This window comes from Pithys albifrons, chromosome 1, assembly GCF_047495875.1.
Source record: "Pithys albifrons albifrons isolate INPA30051 chromosome 1, PitAlb_v1, whole genome shotgun sequence".
Classification (NCBI taxonomy): Eukaryota; Metazoa; Chordata; class Aves; order Passeriformes; family Thamnophilidae; genus Pithys; species Pithys albifrons.
Genome location: NC_092458.1, coordinates 71846215 through 71865164, shown reverse-complemented (window position 1 = coordinate 71865164; position 18950 = coordinate 71846215).

Here is an 18950-nt window from a genome sequence, read left to right as displayed (position 1 = left end):
GCTTTATACCAATGGTTTAACAGCAGTTTAATGAGTTCCTTATGATTAAGAAGTTGGTATTGTTCCATTAGAATTCATGTAGAACCAGTCCTATATGGACAACATGGAAGTATTAATATTGTCACTTGTGTTTATGAATATCAATTCAGGTACACGTATTTTCTCATAAGTATTGTAACAGAGTTGTTACTAGCCTCAGTGTAATTCAAAATCAATTAAAAATGATGAACAACTCTCCTCTTAATTCCTAAGGACTCCATGCTCTCCCATTTCCAGTGCAATATGCAAACAACAGAACAGCTCTTACACCATGTTCTTCCCTCCTCCACAACAGATCATAACTGGAAAATGGAAGGGAATGGAATGACTGTGTCTTTAACTGCCTGAAACTTCATCATAGGTACTGAAGTTCTTCAAATTATATTTATCCTGTCTCAACATCCATTGCCTTAGAAGGGGGGGGAAATCAAACTTATATTAAACTGCTTTTAACCTCTGTTTTAAAGGTAAACTAGAAATGAGATGATAGACTGCAATGGAGTGATTAGAAATCACATCAAAAAGGCACAGCTATAACTTAGCAGAAAAGGAGTATTTCTGTCCCCTCTGCCTGACCACACAGACTATGAGTCTGTTAAAGCTCTTAGCTGGGAGGGTGGTTTCTCAATTTCCTTAATCTCCGGCATCATCCAAGACTTTGCATGGAAATTGCAGGCAGTAGGAAAGAGTATTGCATGTAAACATCATTTTACTGCCTTGATAACATAAACTGTGCAGGTTTGGCCTCTGGGGAACACTGTGGACTAATATAATTGGAAATTATGAAATATCTCTAATGAATCTCTTTTTGAAAAACACTGTATTGGCAGGAAAGGCCAGAGCTTGCTGTTGCTCAGCCTGTTCCTGACAGTAAAACATCTCAGTTTGGTGGGGAGGAGAAAGGGTGACAGAAGTTGGTTGAGCATCCTTCTACTGACAGCTCACAGACAGTGACATCCACACACTGGAGCCATCTGTGTATTGCAAACTTCTATATGACTAGGGTTGACATATTACTCTTACTTTGAGGACATCTGGCATATCTCCTCCAAGTAGAGTCTGTCATGTGAAAAGGCGCAGAAATGCAAAGATTTCTTGTCCCACCTGTATCAATGTATTTTTTATTGGCTATAAGTGTCCCCAGAATATCAAACCCTTTAAAAGCCCAACACAGTCTATCCACGTCTCACCTAAAGAGACCCTTTGCTAGACAGATTCACTGCAGTGGGCAGGACTTTCGATACCCTGATATGGGGAACAGCACTTTATAGCAAAGGAGAACCTTCTCCATAAAGTTCTCCTACATGTTATGAGGCTGCCACCACCAGAAACAATCCAGACTAACTCTAATGGTTCATGAAATCACTTTTATTAATGCAAGTGTGTGACAACTACTATAGGGTTTGCATCACTGGTGATAATGTTTGACTGCATGGTTGCATTTAACTAATAACAAAAACCCCAAACCCAGAAGTACGTTCTACAAAACAGAAAAAAGACCTAAGCCTCAATGCAAAACTCAAGCAACCTCCCCTCCATGAAAGACCAATTTACAAAGTCTAGAATGAAATCTACACACATCCGTGAACAAAAAGCAAAAAAGAAAGCATATAGCCACTTCCCACCAACACACGTGTCAGCTCACTAAGACAAGGAACTGTGCACCTTAAAGCTAACCACAAACAATGAGTCAGCAATAAAGTGCAGTGTAGGATAACAAAAAAGAATATAAAGTAAGATATATATCCAGTAAGTTACAAGGTGAAGGGCAAGGTAAAATTAGTAGCAAAGTAAATAAGGTAAATAAGGTACCTATGGGGAAAAGGTAAAAGACAGAAATCTATATGGTATAAGGTATAATGCATAAGATATAATGCATAGAAAAGCAGAGTAAGTGGTTGCTCACCCCTACAGTGTCCAACAGAATGGGAGGAGACAGGGCAGCTTATTGATTACCCCACAGAGATGATGAAACTTCTCCCCCAGATTTTTGCTCACATCCGATCTCTTTTTCTACCTTTTTTGTCTTAGGCAGTTTGATTGACTACAGTCAATAATAAATTTTGGGGTGATAGACAGATAACACAGGCTAAGGGTCAGCTTTCTGTGTTCCTGTAGGACATTGTGAAGAAAGGCCATGCTATTTCCATAACACTCCATCCTTTGTTGATCCTATCAGGCTGTTCTGGGAAGCCTCCTCATTTTATTGAGGACTTTCAGGAAGCCACAGAGGTCTCTTTGTCCCTTCTTGTGTAACTCACTATCATCTGACAATGGGTTTCTGGGAATGGCCCCTCCAGGTGCAGAGGTGTTTCCTGTAACCAACCATCATGGCCTCGAATTGGTCCTTTGATGGAGCACAGAATAACAGAGACCTGTAGCAACATACAGCTCATCACAGAGAAATTATCAATATTTGCATCCTTCTGGACATGACTGTCCCTCAGACTCATGTTGCATAGCCCTATAAAATACTCCTTAAATTGTGAACAACATAATTAAATGTAGTATATTCAGTGCTAGGGATACTCTGCCACAAAGACCTATTCCATATGCAAAGATAGCCATATATAGCAAATGCCACATAAATGTGCCACAAAGTCACATAGAATCACAGAATAGATGAGTTTGGAAAGAAGTCAGGCAAAAATGTCAGATCTGCATGAATGAACAGGTTGCTTCTGGACATACTCAAACACAAAAAGAAAACTTAAAGAGAGTGAAATCAAGAGCAGGGAGCCTGCGAGGAACACGGAGTAGTTCTCCAAGCAGCCAGGGAGCAGGTTAAGAAAGCTAATGCTCTGATAGAATTGAATGTGGCCAGAGAAACAAGAAAAGGTTTCTGTGAGGATATTGGTGATAAAAGGAAGATTGGTGAAAATGTGGGTTCATGGGATCTGATGAGATGCATCCATGGGTCCTGAGGGAACTGGCAGATGAAGTGTATAAACCATTATCCATATTTGAGAATTGGTGACAGTCCAGTGAAGTTCCTCCTGATCAGAAAAAGGATCACAACACTTTGAATATGGCAGTTCAGACAATTTTTCAGTCCATCTCACTGTTCACTAATCTAGCATGTGCTTCATTAGTTTCTCTATGAAGTTGTTACATCAATGTTGAAAATCTTGCTGAAGTCAAGATATAAAATATCTACTGTTCTCCATCAATAAGCCAATCGTCTCATTACAGGTGGCTATCATGGTGGGTAGGCATGATTTTCCTTTTGCACATCCATGCTGACTATCCCCAATAAACTTCTTATCTATATGTTTGGAAATAGCTTGCAATTGCCATCAATTCATGTCTGAAAACTCCTGGAATGCATATGCACCACAGTGTTTTCCTTCCCGCAGACTTCTTATGCACAGGAAATCCTCTCTCTAACCAGTTCTGCTAGAAGGGCTTCCCTCCAAGCTTAACCATACCATTGTACTGGGATTTTTCATTGTGATGTGTTAGCCCTTTCAGATCCTTTGCTTTCCATAGTCCACCCCCTGACTGGACTTTTGTCATCACTTTTTACCGAGATTTTATGAACCATGCATATTTACTTCCTATTGGCTAGTAAAAATGCTGAGTATCATGAAACTTTATCTTCAGCCTTGCACACTTTTACTGACACTCCCCCCAGCTCAATTCGATTAAATGAGTTTCATTTTTCATAAGCTTCCATCTTTGTTGCCTTCTCATTAACAATTCAAATATTTCACACCTGGTTCATGATACTAAGCATTTTCAAAAACTTGCATTAAGTCAACTCAAATTCCTGTAAATTTACTATATTTGCTCAATTTTTACTGACTAAATCTAAAAATGCACCAAAAAATAGGTAAACGGTTTGCTCAGTAAGATTTATTTTCTGTAATTCTATGCTTGCTGACAGGTCTTATATTCCCCATACAAAAAATGTAGTTTATTGGAAACCTTACCACATTTTTTCATTACTTCCATTACTTTGGCTGTAGCTCTAGATAGCAGAAGAATCAGAGAATATTTCAGGCTTGTGACTGAACATGTGAAAAAATAGCATTTCCTACATCAGATGACTGCAATGGATTAAATACATTAGATTTAATTTCTCCCACAGATGATGGATCAGCTGCAACAGAAGCAATATCAGGAGCTTTTGTATAAAAATGGAGTGCACAGCAAGGATTGTATCAAGTCAACTGAATCTATGAAATTCTTATCTGTAAATAAGATCACAGGTAACAAGATACCATCTGAAATGGTAATTTTACATGAACAACAGGTGAAACCTGAATGGGGATGAATACTGGGAAGATCATAAATGATAATTCAGAAAAACTGATCAATCCTTTTATATCTATATGCAGTTGTATTGGTTCTGGCTGCTATGGAGTTAATTTTCGCCACAGTAACTTCCACAGTGCTGTGCTTTTCATTGGTAACTAGAAAGATGTTGATGAAACACCAGTGTTCTGGCTGCTGCTGAGCAGTGCTGGCACAGCATCAGGACTATGTCTCCAACATTCCCTCTCACCTGCAGACTTGAGATGGCCAAGATTTTATGAGGCTTCTGGAGCAACCACTATGTGTACTGAAGGCCCGCTTCCTGGGAACTGGCTGGACCACCTACTGATGGGAAGTAGAGAATAAACCTTTTGTTTTCCTTTCTTCTATGTGCAGCCTTTGCTTTTGCTTTAGTAAATTGCCTTTATCTTGACTCATGAGGGGGTTTTCCATCTTTTTCTCTTACTTGTCCAGCTGAGGAGGGGAGTCAAAGAGCAGTGTGGTAGGTACCTGGCATCCAGGATCAATCCACCACAACAGCCAAATAAAGCAGATCAATAAAGCAGAATAGGGGAAATTCTTCTTTATATGTTTTCCCTGCCTGTCACTGGATCCCTCCTCACAACCAAACCAGCACCTCTTCTGACTCAAGCATTCAAAGGCACCACAGATAAATCCTCAGAGGTGGGAGTAGTTATGGCACCTTGGTCACCATAACAATAAGAGGGACATTCCTTTTAAGAACTTCTTATGGTCCCTGTATCAGTAGTAGCCTACCAACCACCTGAAATGTGCAATACTCTGTTTGACCTAGTAAATAACCCCCTGCAAGGAATGACCATTTAAATAAGTCTTCCTCACTATAGGCAGTTGCAGTATTTTTCTGGTATTTACTTTATACTCAAGCAGTTTATTAACATTCATATTTCTGACATCTAACTTACAGCTTTCGAGTTTATTCACAAGTCTCCTTTATGTCTCAAGCTTGAATTGGCTTATAAAATTGAAAACACACTCTTTGTTTTCTTGAAGAATAGAAAGCTGCATAGATTATTGATAGTGAGCAATATTCCCCTGGAAAAGAAGCATGAAAGAGAAATGACTATTTGTCACCATTGTCTACATTTCTCTTAGCTTGCAGTCACATCTGGCTTATGTGTCTGATGATTTTAGATATAGTCCACATTTAACTATCTCACCAGAAATGTTTTAAAGTGGTCTGATTATCTCAGAGTGGCAGTTAATTTACTTCTAGGTTACCCCAAGTAGGAGTCTCAAAGACCATCTCACTTTGAGTACATCTACATCAGCATTGTAGTTTGACCAGAAGTGTGGCCTGGAAGCAAATAGTCTTTTGTTCCCACACTAGGTTTTTACCATATGGTGATCTCACAGCACACAAATGGGTTCCTCCAGTTGAAGTTAAACCAGAAGAGAAGCCCACCTTGGTTCTCTGGCCAGTGATGGACCCTAAACCCACAGGGCCAGACCAGAGCTGGTTAGCTGAGGTGAAACTGCCTTGGAAGCACACAGACAGTGGAGACTTTGGGTCCTCAAATCTGTTTGCTTCTCCAAATGGTTCCCATTATACTACATTGCTTCCTAGCCTCACCTTGGCTTTTGACACCTTCCAGAATCTTAAAAGCCTGAAAGAGTACTCCTCTTGAAAGGAAGGGAAAGAAAATTTTCAAACCAAGGGGAAAAGATTGCTTCTGAAGACTTACCCTAGTTTTGCCACTTAGGCACCTGCAGGCATGTTCTCTTATGTCTAACTCAAATCTGAGGGAACCTGGAGTACTTTCTGTCTCTCTATGGCTGTGTGTTTCGATGACATCCATCAATCATGTCAACTGTGAGGCTTAGATATGCCCTACCAAGCAGAAGTGTACCAGTGATGCACTCGTACACACCACCCTGTTTGTATGACTGGGTGCACCACCACTGTAGGACACACCTACCCTGCAGACACACTGTCAGACAGGTACAGCCTTTGAAGGCATGTATGCATTTCCCACTGACACTTCACCACAGTTAGCTTGTTGGGATACCCAAGAGTGAATGTGTTATCAGTAGTGATTGAGCATGTTTCACAAGTAGGTATTTGGCTTTTTGTTAAATAGCAGCAGCAGTTTCATGTCAGCCTACTGAAGGGATTCAAACACTGCTAATGTTACTGGTGCTGCTCCAATGTCAGTGAGAACAGGGAACTCACCTATATAAATTATACCCACAAGTACTCCTTGAGGACTTTCACAGTGAAATGCAATTTCTTAGCACAATGTGATCTAACCACTGTTGTGGGATGTGTGACTCTTTCACAGGCAGGACTAACCTGCTGCAGATCTAGCTCAGGGAATTACCTATTCCTTGCAGAGGCTTGTGCTCTTCTCTGGACATTCTTTTTCAGCCTTTGTTGGCAACAAAAATAATGGTTATTATATTGTCAGTTGTGAGGTCAACATTCAGAAGTGCTGTAAATGATACTTCTGTAAATCAGTCCAAGTGAGTGTCAGATGTGTTTGGATTGAAACTGCATGTTAGAAAAACAAAATGGCAGGACCAAAGAAAAGGAATTAAGCCAAGGAAGGTGGGGGGGGCTGTTATGCAGAGAAGACTAGGGTACAAATCCTTGAATAAAGACCACAATACATAGTCAGAGATTTACATGTCTTCTGTCCAATAACTTAATTATTAATAAAGCAATACTTATTGTTATCCAGTTGGACGTTATTTCCATCCAAATATTCTTCATCTTCTCTTTCAAGGAAAAACATTCAACTACCTAATAAACTTCATACTAAATTCTTTCTTTACTTCAACTGCCTACCCCTTTGTATTTAATAGTAACTTCTTAATGTCCTTTTAGAAACATCTATGGCTTTTATCTGCATTCTGATGTAGCATTTTCCAATACAAAAGAGAATTATAAAGTTAAATGTTCTCCAAAATATATCAAAGCAGGACTATCTGGTATAGGTTTGTTCCAGACCTAATTTTTTATCCCACTTCCTCAATAACATCAAGCTGACCATGACTGTGAGAACAATTTGTGTTTATCTTCCTCATTGTGTAGAATAATCAAAAAGTGCAGGTAATAAAAAAAGAGGGAGCCCTGGATGCCACATTGGACTGAAGAGTCAAATTCAAATCTGCACCACAGCTTTGCCTTTTGTTCTCTGAATTTTGCAAGTGAGAGCAAGCATTCTCTGGAGCGGATTAATTAAACTTTCAGAGCCATATGTGTGCACGTTTGGATATGTCACTTACATAACTAGCTGCTGGAATATGGTACTCAGGATTTCCAATGATGTTTGTTTGTACTTCAAAAGGGAAAAAATAATCCTACCTTTAGCACCTCACAATATATATTTACTTTAGCTCAGTACCCTAGTCCTGGCAGCACTGCATGTTTGTTTTTCTCCAATGAAATTCTGTCAAGTTATGGTTAACAGATCTAGTGAAATCCTGAGGAAAAGTTACCAAAAAGTCTGAATTAATATTTGACAGAATTTAGGGTTTTTTTCATCAATGAGAGTTCACTACCATGTTATCTTATGCACAGTGGAGATCTTAATCTATGGGCCTCATTTTCCAGTCTAGATCATACAGACTACTTCTCTCTTGAATGTAAACAGGGGAGCTTGACACTACACAGGTTTACCATTTTTAATCAAGTAAAAATGGAAGGAATAAATCTTGTTTGAATATTATTATATTTGTTGCATAAATTATATTATACATACCTAATTCTTGTTAATTAAAATTTTAAACTAAAATAGATGTCCATGATTATGTTTAGCTGTACACTGTTAAGAAGGAAAGCTGTTAGTCCTTTAGAAGTGCCTTTCCTAAGGATTTCCTGGCTTCAGAAGTGATTTTGTCAAGACCAAATGCAACATTGTGCAGGTAATTTCCATAGGAAGAGTTCATTGTTGATCTCGTTTATATTGGCAGCCATATCTTATGCCTTTTATGTATACAGCATTTATTGACCTTATCAAGCATCATGCTAAGCATGCTATTGTACTAATTCATGTCTGAGAAGGTGGATTTGCTAATATGTCTTTAGATATGTCAATATAAAACTTATTTAGTGCCCATGCTTCCAAACTTTTCCTACAAACAGAAAAAAAAAAAGACACACATGTTATATCCAGGGTATACGGGCAATTTTGAAATTTCGGGCTTCATTAAAAGCTCCTTCAAGTCCAAATGATTCACTCATTTTACCTGTAAAAGTGCAGTTACAGGTATGATCATCTCCCTTGACTTAACATCTTTCCTGTAATGCTCTTAGTTAAGCTTACTTTAATGTTTTAACCATGATATAAGGACAAAGGGAATGAATCTTCTACTGTCTTTAAATTCCTGTTGGCTTTTAGGAAGTAGATGGTCAAAACCAAAATTCTGGTCAGAAACATCTTTCACTGCAGACATGACTGAGGGCATGGCAGAGGGATATGTCATCCCTTTAGTCAGGCAACTGCTTCATCTGAGAACATCAGAGACCTGGAGATTAGGGGAGCTTTGAGGTTATGTCTGGGGTACCTTGATGCATGAGATTATTGGCTGAAGAAGTCAGTTTGGGTCACCTTTATTTTTTGTTCTGATCGTGTCCAGGCAGTTCAAGTGGCCACAAGTACAGTTTTCCAGCCAGCAGGTGTTGAGTGTTATACTGAAATGTACCAGCGTGGGGAGAAATTGCTCTAAAATTTGCTTTGAAGTTGCCAAGGAAACCATCTGCCTCTTATCACCTTGGTTCAGTGTAGCTTTACAATACAGCTTTAGTTGCCAGATGTCTATACAGGGAACTTTTCAGTGTCAAAGTAAAAACAGAAGAGAAAGAAGAAAAGGTTTATCTACCACCAGTATATAAATGATAACAGTTCCTGGATGAGTCCAAAGTCCAAGTTGTGGTGTGAATGACCTGGCTCTATCCTTGGATTAGACACTTATCTGTTGTTAGACCCACGGTTTTAGCTCTAGTTTAACCAGAAATATTTGTAGCCTGGAAGATCTTGTTTTTTACTTTTTTATTCTCTTCAAGGCAGCAAGGAACTTTCTTTTTCAAAATACTGTAAGAATTCATTGCTTTAGAGTTCTACCTCTTCAAATTTCTGCCTGAATTTTGGCACCCGGAGGTGATGGGTAAACTTCCACAGTCCCTTCAGTTTCTCTCCAAGAAAAGGAGATATTATGGGTAATCTCAAGCTCTTTTAATAAGCTACAAACTTATGAGAAACACAAAGTTAGAGGCATGCCTCTGAACAGAGCCCTAGGGCTGCACTCTCACAGAAACATAGGTCCTGCAACACCCACTTCCTGGATATCACATACCACCTCCTAGACATCATATGCTGATCCCTTAGCAATGGTTGTACTGGTCTGCACAAGGAAATAGTAATGTAGTTCTCGCACGAGACCTGCCTGGCACATTCACACCACTGTGATCCAGGATGGAAGAGTGATTCATGTGATGAATTTTTTCTATGAAAAACATAACTCTATCTCTCAACAAGTATTCAACAATGAGAAAAGAAACCAGCCTTAGACTTAGTTGTTTATGTACTGGTCTAACAGATGTTCAGAGCCTCTATGCCTTTTTTGCTTCCACTTGAATATCTGTATCACCACATTGTAACTTGTCAGGCCATTAAGTGGCTCCGTGGCTGGCCAAAATGAAATACTACTGCTGCTGAAGATTCCTAACTCCTATTATAAATAATACATTACTCTTTCCATTTTTAGTGGTAGCCAGACATTTTAAACAAGGACTTCTCTACTAGACAAACACAAGCTACTGTGATAGAGACCAGAGGAAAAAGCCACAATGACAGTCCTGCCATCTAGAGTGCTGGAAGGTGATAAGGTCAGGCACATGAAGAAATAAATAAGTGTTGGACAGAAGATGGGAAGATTTGCATCGGTTGCAACCAAGGTTACAGATGTCACATTTTACAGAGCTCATGTTTCCTCTAGTAAATCAAGCTTCTTCAAATTGGCGAGTCCCATCTTTCGGTGGTACCTTGTGACTGCAGACTTAAAGAAATGCTAGATGTAACTTCTGTATTATTTCACAAATTGTTTAGTTCTGGTGATTCTTCATTCATTAGAGATATGTTGACTTTCATTCCTCCTTCTATACCAATCTCACACACAAAATGATTCTGATTCTACAACTTAAAAGTACAAATCTGACTCCATGCAAGAAAAGAAGAGAGTGTTTTCCCAAGGTCGTTCTTGCTGCAAAACTGACATAAGCAACAAAGAAATGTAAATGAGCAAGCATATACAGAAATATCCCACAAGACTTCTGGTCTTCTTTCCTGAAATCAAAGATAAACAAAGCATTTCTGAAGGGAAAGGTTATTCCTGACAACCCAGAGCAGATATCATAGCCAGCTACAGGAAAAATCAGGGACTCAGGCACGTGTGTGCTGTGTACAGCCTACACTGAAGTTCAGAGCTGTGGTTCAGTTGCTGTAAAGAGAGAAATTTTGTCCACTCACCCAGATATTCCCCGAGAAACACTAAAAGAGAAACCCCGGGTCTGCACATTCCATTAATATGGATAGAAGGAAGTGCTTTTTTGGAGTTTGTCTGATACAACTGTGCTCAGTTTGTCCACCAGATATCTCAGCTACCTACACCACATTATTGCATGGCTGTGAGGCAAAAAAGACAATCCTGAATCATTTCTCACACAGCCCTAAAAGTGCATGCCAAAGGGCTACTGAGATTTGTAGAGAGTTTGATGTTTATATACTGTGGTAAGGGATTGATTGGTGATGCAGATACCAAGGATTCATAAGTCTGTATTTGTGAACATGCTAAGATGTGGACTAAGTTCTCTCTGGATCAAGGGCAGTGAATTGAAGTTAGTTCCTAACTCAAACTAGTTTATTTAGAGTAATACTCTTTTCCTGGAATGGTAATGGTTAAAAACAGGGCTAAAGGAATAATTATACACTGGCAACTCAAATAGAGATGTTAAGGCTTAGGGAGACCACGTTTATGTTTCCTTCAGTTTGTCCCATCATACTGAGATTTTGTCAAATGAATCTGACAAAAGCTCATTTTCTACACAAAAGACTTTGAGTAATATGAATCATCATCACCTAGAAGCTCCTTTCATACCATTATATTAAATTAAACAAAGGAGAACAATGAACTAGATTAGGTTTTGAGGACCACTGTATGTAGTTTCCTATTTTTGCAAATGAGTTAATATGAGGTATGCAAGTTCCAACAAAAAGACAACCTTTAGAAAATAAAAAAGTAATATTATTATACAAGAAAAAAAATCTCAGTAGCAATAATAATGTAGTGCAGTTGTTATCCACGTATATCCATGGGTGTGCAACACCCCTTTTACTTGGTGCTCTGGTCATGCTACCACTGCCACCTCTCACAGGTGGATGGTGTCAGTTTGAAGGGGGTGGAGAAGATTCAGCAAGCTGTCAGCATCCAGAATCCTTCATCAGGAGGAGTGACGACAGTTTCTCTTTTTTCACTCTGGGATCTACTGGGGGTAATTTTCACATGATTCTTAGCTCACCTCTACACTTTCCTTTTCTTCATTGGTCTACAATACTATGTTACATGGGAATATACTGTATAGGATGCATTTTAGATATCTTACTCCTTTGTATTTTTTGTTTCTCATAAACACAGTTCTGTCTTGATTGTTTCACATCTGCATTTCTTTAAATAACTACAGGTGAGAAACTGTCTTGCAGTAGAACCATGGAGTCTCTATTGTAAAGCCTGTACCCATCTTTTATCATTTCATGCTCGCAATACTTTCCACTGCATCCTGCAAACCCATTTTTTGAGATCTCTGCTATCTGACAGACTGGAATTTCTCTACACCACATTATTAATTTCATTCTACACAGGCTGCCTACTTGTTACTACCATCTATTTAAAAATTATAGTTGCACCATATATAGATGGTCAAACAAGTCAGGTGCAACCAGTTGATAATTAGAAAAATTGCTGTTGTAATTAAATGAAAACAAAACCCTAGGCTGGTAAGAAAAATGTAAACAAACCTTGCCAGCTAAGTACAAAGCCTGTGGCCTGTTACTAGTAATGGCAGTACTGTATTACAGAGTTGCAGGACTAGAGATAAGAAAATCACAATGTGCCTTCATGATGGCTCTCTGAACTTTTATTCATTTGGTATGTCAGATAATTGCACTGTTCTCTACTTCAGCTGTCAATCCTTTAGCTGTTTTTCCCATTGATCCAATACATATCTACAGAAAAAATGAATACCTGAATAATGGAAGATTTTTTGAAGTGGGAACAAATGAATCCATTGCCAGTGAAAGAGTTGCACTGGTAAAGAGTTTTGCTGCAGGTGTTCTAATTTTAGAATAATTTATTTTGCATTAAGTCCCACTGGAAATAATATTAAAGTGAAAATGAAGTAATGGATCTTGTAGAAAGATCTAGGGGGGTAAATAATTGCCAAATTAGCTGGTCCAGTTTTGATGAACACATGGACTTAATGTGATGAGCAAAGATCAGAGGCTTAAATCAGTGCTTTCATTTGAGAGTAAGAGAAAGGCTTCAAGCTACATTACATGCAAGACAATCCAATCTGCTTGTGGAAAAAAGAAATGTTATCCCATTCTGTCTATTTCCCTGAAGGAATGGTCTTGCAAGTGTTTAGTGTACATGTGCACCTCAACCATAACACTTATGCAGAGAACAGAAAATGTAGATGTGTGCTTATTTAGATGAGAAGGAAGAAGAGGAGTAGGGGAGTTATGTCTCTGCTTCCTAGCCTTTGACTTGGCGGTGTGAGAGCCCATTCTTTGTGGGCGTATCAGGAAGAAATAGGAGGAGCAGCAGATTTGCTGAGTTTAGACATAGGTAATTCACTCCTCATCTGTTGTTTCTAGCACTGACTGATAATCAACTCAGGTTTCAGTGTTTTCTACTACCTGCAATAAAAATACTGGTATTCAAGCTATACTAGCATACTTAGAATTAAGCACAAAAGAATCCAAACACTTACTATTCTCAAAAAAAAAACAAAAAAAAAAAAACAAAAAACCACCAAAACAAAACAAATAACCTCCCGCCAAAACCCCAAAAAGCATACCAAAAACCCACCAAACCCCCCCAAGTGTATCTTTACATATCTTTACCAGACTGCCTCAGGTCATTGTTATGTGAAGATTTAGATTCCAGAATGAATGATAGATGTGCTCCAACAAGTGTTTTCCAATAGACAATAAGCACTTCAGCAGCTTCCTCTTTATTTGTGTTGCCATTTGTCCAAACAAATGATCAGGACCCCAGTTTTATTATCACTGACAGATTAGGCTGTGGTCTTCTGTTTTCTTAGTGATCCATGGGACACAGAATCATTTCATTGTGAAAGGCAGTCATTGAGTCATAGAATGGGTTGGAAGAGACCTTAAAGATCATCTAGGTCTAAGCCCCCTGCCATGGGCAGGGTCACTGCCACTAGACCAGGAGCTCAGGGCTCCTCAATTCTATGTTGACTGTTCCCAGTTATCTTCTTATCCTTTATGTTCCCAGCAATGTCTTCCAGGAGGGCTGACTCTATGATTTCCCCTAGGACTGAAGCAAGGCAGAACCACCTATAGTTCCTGAGGTTGATCTGTTGGCCCACTCTGAATATGAGTGCTGTGTATGCCCTCCTCTGGTCATTGATCTTTCAGAGGTGATAGAGAGCAGACTTGCAAGGGCTCTGTTAGCTCTCTCAGCAGCCTCGAAAGCAGCCTATCGAACCCAATGAACCCCATGCAGGTGAAGTCTATACAAGCATTCCCTGACTGAGTCCTCATTTGCTGCTGGTCATACTCCTCCTCTCTGAACCCCTTCAGTGGAGAACTTGGATATGCTGAGGAAAACAAAACAGTGAGTGTTGAAGATTTAAAAGGTTGGTTAAACATCTACTGTCATGTTGTTGTGTGTTTCACTATACATTCCTGTCACTTGTGAAAACATTTAGGAAATCTTCAGTAAACATCATATTTTCAAGACAATCAACTTTGTATGATGTTTTTTCATGTAAAAAATTGCATGGATCTTTCACTGCCTAAGCACTAAGCCTGGCAGGAGAACAGATTTTGAAAGAAACATTGCAAGGTGCAGGTACATCCATCAACATCATCCTTTTTCTTAGACATGCATTTTGTACCATAAGAAATCAGAATTATAAAATCACAGAATGTTTGAAATGGAAAAGCCATTCTGCAGATGATCTAATCCAGTCACTCTGCTCAAGTAAGGTCACTACATGTAGGTTACTCAGGTCTATGTCCAGTTGTTGCATAATGAATGTGTCCAAGGATGAAGACTTCACATCTCTCTGGAAAGCCTCTTCCATAGTTTAATCACTCTTAGATTAAAAAAGCTTTTTTGTGTGTGTTTCAATATAAAAATCAGATTGAACTATTTTTAGTCTTACATGATGGGATTCTTGCTTTCTAATTTTAGCCTGTGAGAGGTGAACATTGACTTAAGATTCATTTGACCTGTGATGGAATAAAATTAATCTTGCAAAATCCTTCTTTTCAGTGATTATGGAATGACATAGAAAGATAAGTTTTAACATATAATTCAGAAGACATGAATACTACTAATTGTCAGTTTGCTTCCATAAAACCACACAAAGACAAAAATTAAACAGTATAAAGACCCAAGTAAAAAAAAAAATTCTATTTTTTTCTGTAGTCCTGCTTTGAAAAGAATGATTTCCAGTAGCTAGGATCTAAAATAAGCAGCTATGCTCTTTTTCATTTGGCTTTGCTATGCTTTGCTTATCTTGTCTCCTCATTGAAATTACCTTCATGGGATCTATTGTGCTATGGGAATACAATAACTAGACCACTCACTTTTTAACCTCTAAACATGTTGGTTAATCCAATTACAGTTAAACTGGGAGAGGCATCACACAAGAGCCCAGAAAAAACTTTCCTAAAAATTAACACATGGTTGATAATGAGGAAAAGAAGATTAGAATTCAGTGTTTACCCATTTTGAGAGTTCAAAGACAATGGACCGACCTGCCATGAGTACCAGATGGCCAGTCAGTGCACTTGTAATTCCAGCCTAGTGACAGGACCTGTTTGTTTCTTGCATTGAAAGTAGAAATCAAACAGGGAACACAGTCTTAAGAGAACAATTTGGGAGTAGGGCAAGTAAGACAGATACTGGGCGTGTGATAAACTAGGTAGTATCATGGGAATTCAGGGAAGGCAGAGAACCTGGGGATACTGCAGAGGGATCAGGTGTGGGATGGATATAAACCATAATCTATGAGAAGTGAGTTTCAGTAGCTGTTAATCCACACTTTACCTCATGCAGTCGGGAACTGAAATGCAATCATCCAGGCTTCAGTCTGACAGCAAATGCCCTAATATACTCAGTTTCTGCTCTCATTTATAGAGCTATAAAAGTAGAATAACTCCCCCATTTGTTATTTTATTCCTAGTTATCACAAGGTGACCCATCTGTTTATATTTTCTGATGCAATGCATGGTGATGGCAAATTGAAATTCCCATCAAATGACAATACTTTGCATATACTTAGCAACATCTAAGAAACCAAGAGTTTCACAATGTCATGTCCCTAACTTGTCAGGTAGAAGACTACCATCTGATTAACATTTTAAGTGTCAGAGTTGCTTGAATGACACATTTAGCAAGACACAAAATAACTTTAGCCATATGCTTTAAAATACTATAAGGGAGAAAAGACAATTAAGCATAAGTAGAAGCCGAATCCATGGCCAAGACCAAAATGATGGGTGGCTACATTTAGGCCCTGAAATCTGTAACATTTTCTCAAATGAATCAGTTTTCAAAAGAGCTAGAAAACCCAGACTACTCCAGAACCTCACATCTGCAAAGTTAATGTAAGGAAAGTAGTATCATTTGGGATCAGAATCCTTTCTTGAGATAATTTGGCACATGTTGACACATGTAACTCAAGTGCCACCTCTTTGCTTTTCATCAGGTGATAGAGAAAAGTCTTAGATCTTTTCCTAGCCTGAGAACCATCAAGGGGGAACACATTCAGTCAGAAATAAATAAATTCTATTCACTAAAGGCCAAAATCTTTACTAAAGGCTAGAGTTAGTTGTCTGTGAAGATGTCATGGTAAACAACAAAAGCCTTGCTAGTGTCAAAACAAACAATGTCCACTGCTTTCCCCTCATATACAAAGTTAGCAATGTCACCGCAGGACCTGATGATGTTCCTAGAGCACAATTTATCTTGTGTCTCCATATTGACTGCTCACAATCACCTTCCTCTCTTTCAAGTGTCTGGAAACAGTTTACAGGAATTATTCCAGGACTGAGGTGAGGATGGCCATTATGTAGTTCCCAGGATTCTCCTTGTTCTTCTTCAAGGTTGGAGTGGCATTTGCTTTCTGCCCATTCCAAAAAGCTTCCTGTGATCACTACAGTCTTTCAAAGGTAATTGAGAGCAGTCTCACATCAGTCACCTCCCACAGCACATTTTGGTGTATCCCATCAGATCCCAATGACTTCCACATACGTGGTTTTGTTTAAGTGTTCCCCAACCTAACTTCTTGCTTCAGACTTCCCTAGTTATTTCAGGGGTCTGAGATTCCTGGAGGAAAATATTACCAATGAAGACCAAAGCAAACAGCTTTGAGTGCCTTGGCATTTTCTACGTCCTGTGGCATCAGATCTTCTGCCCTGTTCAGCATCAAGTCTCACATTTTTCCACCTTTTTCTTTTGCTCCTGAAGTACCTGCAGAAACCTTCTCTCACTGATCTTCATGTCCCTTACAGTTTCAGCTCCAGGTGGGCTTGAGCTTTCCTAACTTTGTGCACTCCTGGACAGTGCCTCTGTATCCCTCCTGGGTCACCTCTTCCTGTTTCCACATCTTTTAAACTTTCTCTTTTGTGTTTGGGTTTTGACAAGAGATCCCTGCTCATGTGTGTAGATCTGCTGCTGTCTTTGCTTGACTGTATACATTGGGATGGAGACATTGCATCCAAGTGGGCTAAACATGAGCTGGCCTAGTCTAGCTTGTTGACCAATGTAATGTCATTCCCCCTCCAGCAACATTCTTCCTGCTAGAGAAAGACACAGAGATTAGGCCATTCTTCCCAGTAGTTTCGTTCTGGGAAGCAGAAATTAACTCAGGGAGTCATAATCTCACAGGCTTTTAGCAATCCAGTCATATATGATCAGGTTTATTGAGCTCTTTGGAAAACAAATACATAAATCTCACCATGAACTCATGTAATATGTAGGAAAATGTTCCAGTGTTTCATTATGAGTCAAGTAGCATATTTGACAATGGTATTTCTGCAGATCTGTAATATAACATGCAATAATATTTTTTACATTGTTCTTCAAGTTTTTAAAAGGTTGCATGTACCCTTTTTCTTTTTGTTGTCATATATATGTGTCCTTAACTGTAATAGACACATTGCATCATATTACCAACATTTCACATTACTATGTAATAAACAGCTAAAAAAGAAATGTGAGTAGGATGATTAGACTTCACATTTCACTGTAGCAGTGAGGAACAATTACACTGCAACCCAGTAAAAAACCCTGCTAAAATAGGGAGTTGAAAATACAAGATGACAGCCTAGGAAAAAAAACCAAAAAAATAACCCTGTATTACTTTTCTGAAGATAGTACAGACATTTTTGTTTAAACAGAGTAGACATTTCTAGTTTCCTAAAAAAAAAAAAAATAGATGTATCATATATTTGAGAGAGGATGTTAAGTATATATAACCAAAGTTTATCTTTAAGAAATAGATGTTTGCATTCAAGCCGATACACTCCCATTTTTGGGAGTAGCAAAGGAAACCCTGTGGTATACAGGGAAAAAAAAAAGAGACCAAGGGGCAGACCAGTAAAAATTAGATTTAAAAGGAAACAATAAATGTGACTGAATGCTCTGCAGGAATAAAAAGATGAAAATAAGAAATGAGCAAAAAAAGGGTATAATTTATTTCACAAATGTACATCTTTCCACCTCAAAAAAGTGACAAGACAGCAGCCTGTTCAGATAAATATAAGGGCAAAAAATTAATACAATTTTGCAAATGTGAAAGAAGCATTTAAGATTTGTTCCACTTTTTTTTGTTGATTTTTTCATTCTGTATATATACAGATCTGCTTACAGCAGACCCCTTATGTAAGGGACAGGTGCCTGAAACTGGGACTCTTCTGTGAAATCTTCAGCATTGTTGAGCATGAACAGCTTCCATTCTCAGCCTCAAACTTCACAATGTTAGTAAACCCCCTCTTAACTTATGCTCAGAAAAAAAACAGTGTATACTGCAACAAAAAGTGATTATTAGAACATTTTATGTCAGCATGTCTATTGTAAAAACATATATCAAGACACATGGAAGGTTGCCAAATTCAGACAGTTTATCTGAGGATTTAGGCACTTAAATTTACGTACCTGAATGAGCCATAAATTTGGCCTTTGATGGTAGCCAGTGTAGACCTGACCAGTACATATATGTATTCCAGAGAGCTATTTGTCTCCTTTAAAAGGAAGCATCTACACTTGAACAGGTAAATTACTCTCTATGCTCCAATGGCTGACTTGATTAAATCTCCCTTGATTATAATGGGAGCTTTTATGCCTGACTTAGAGGT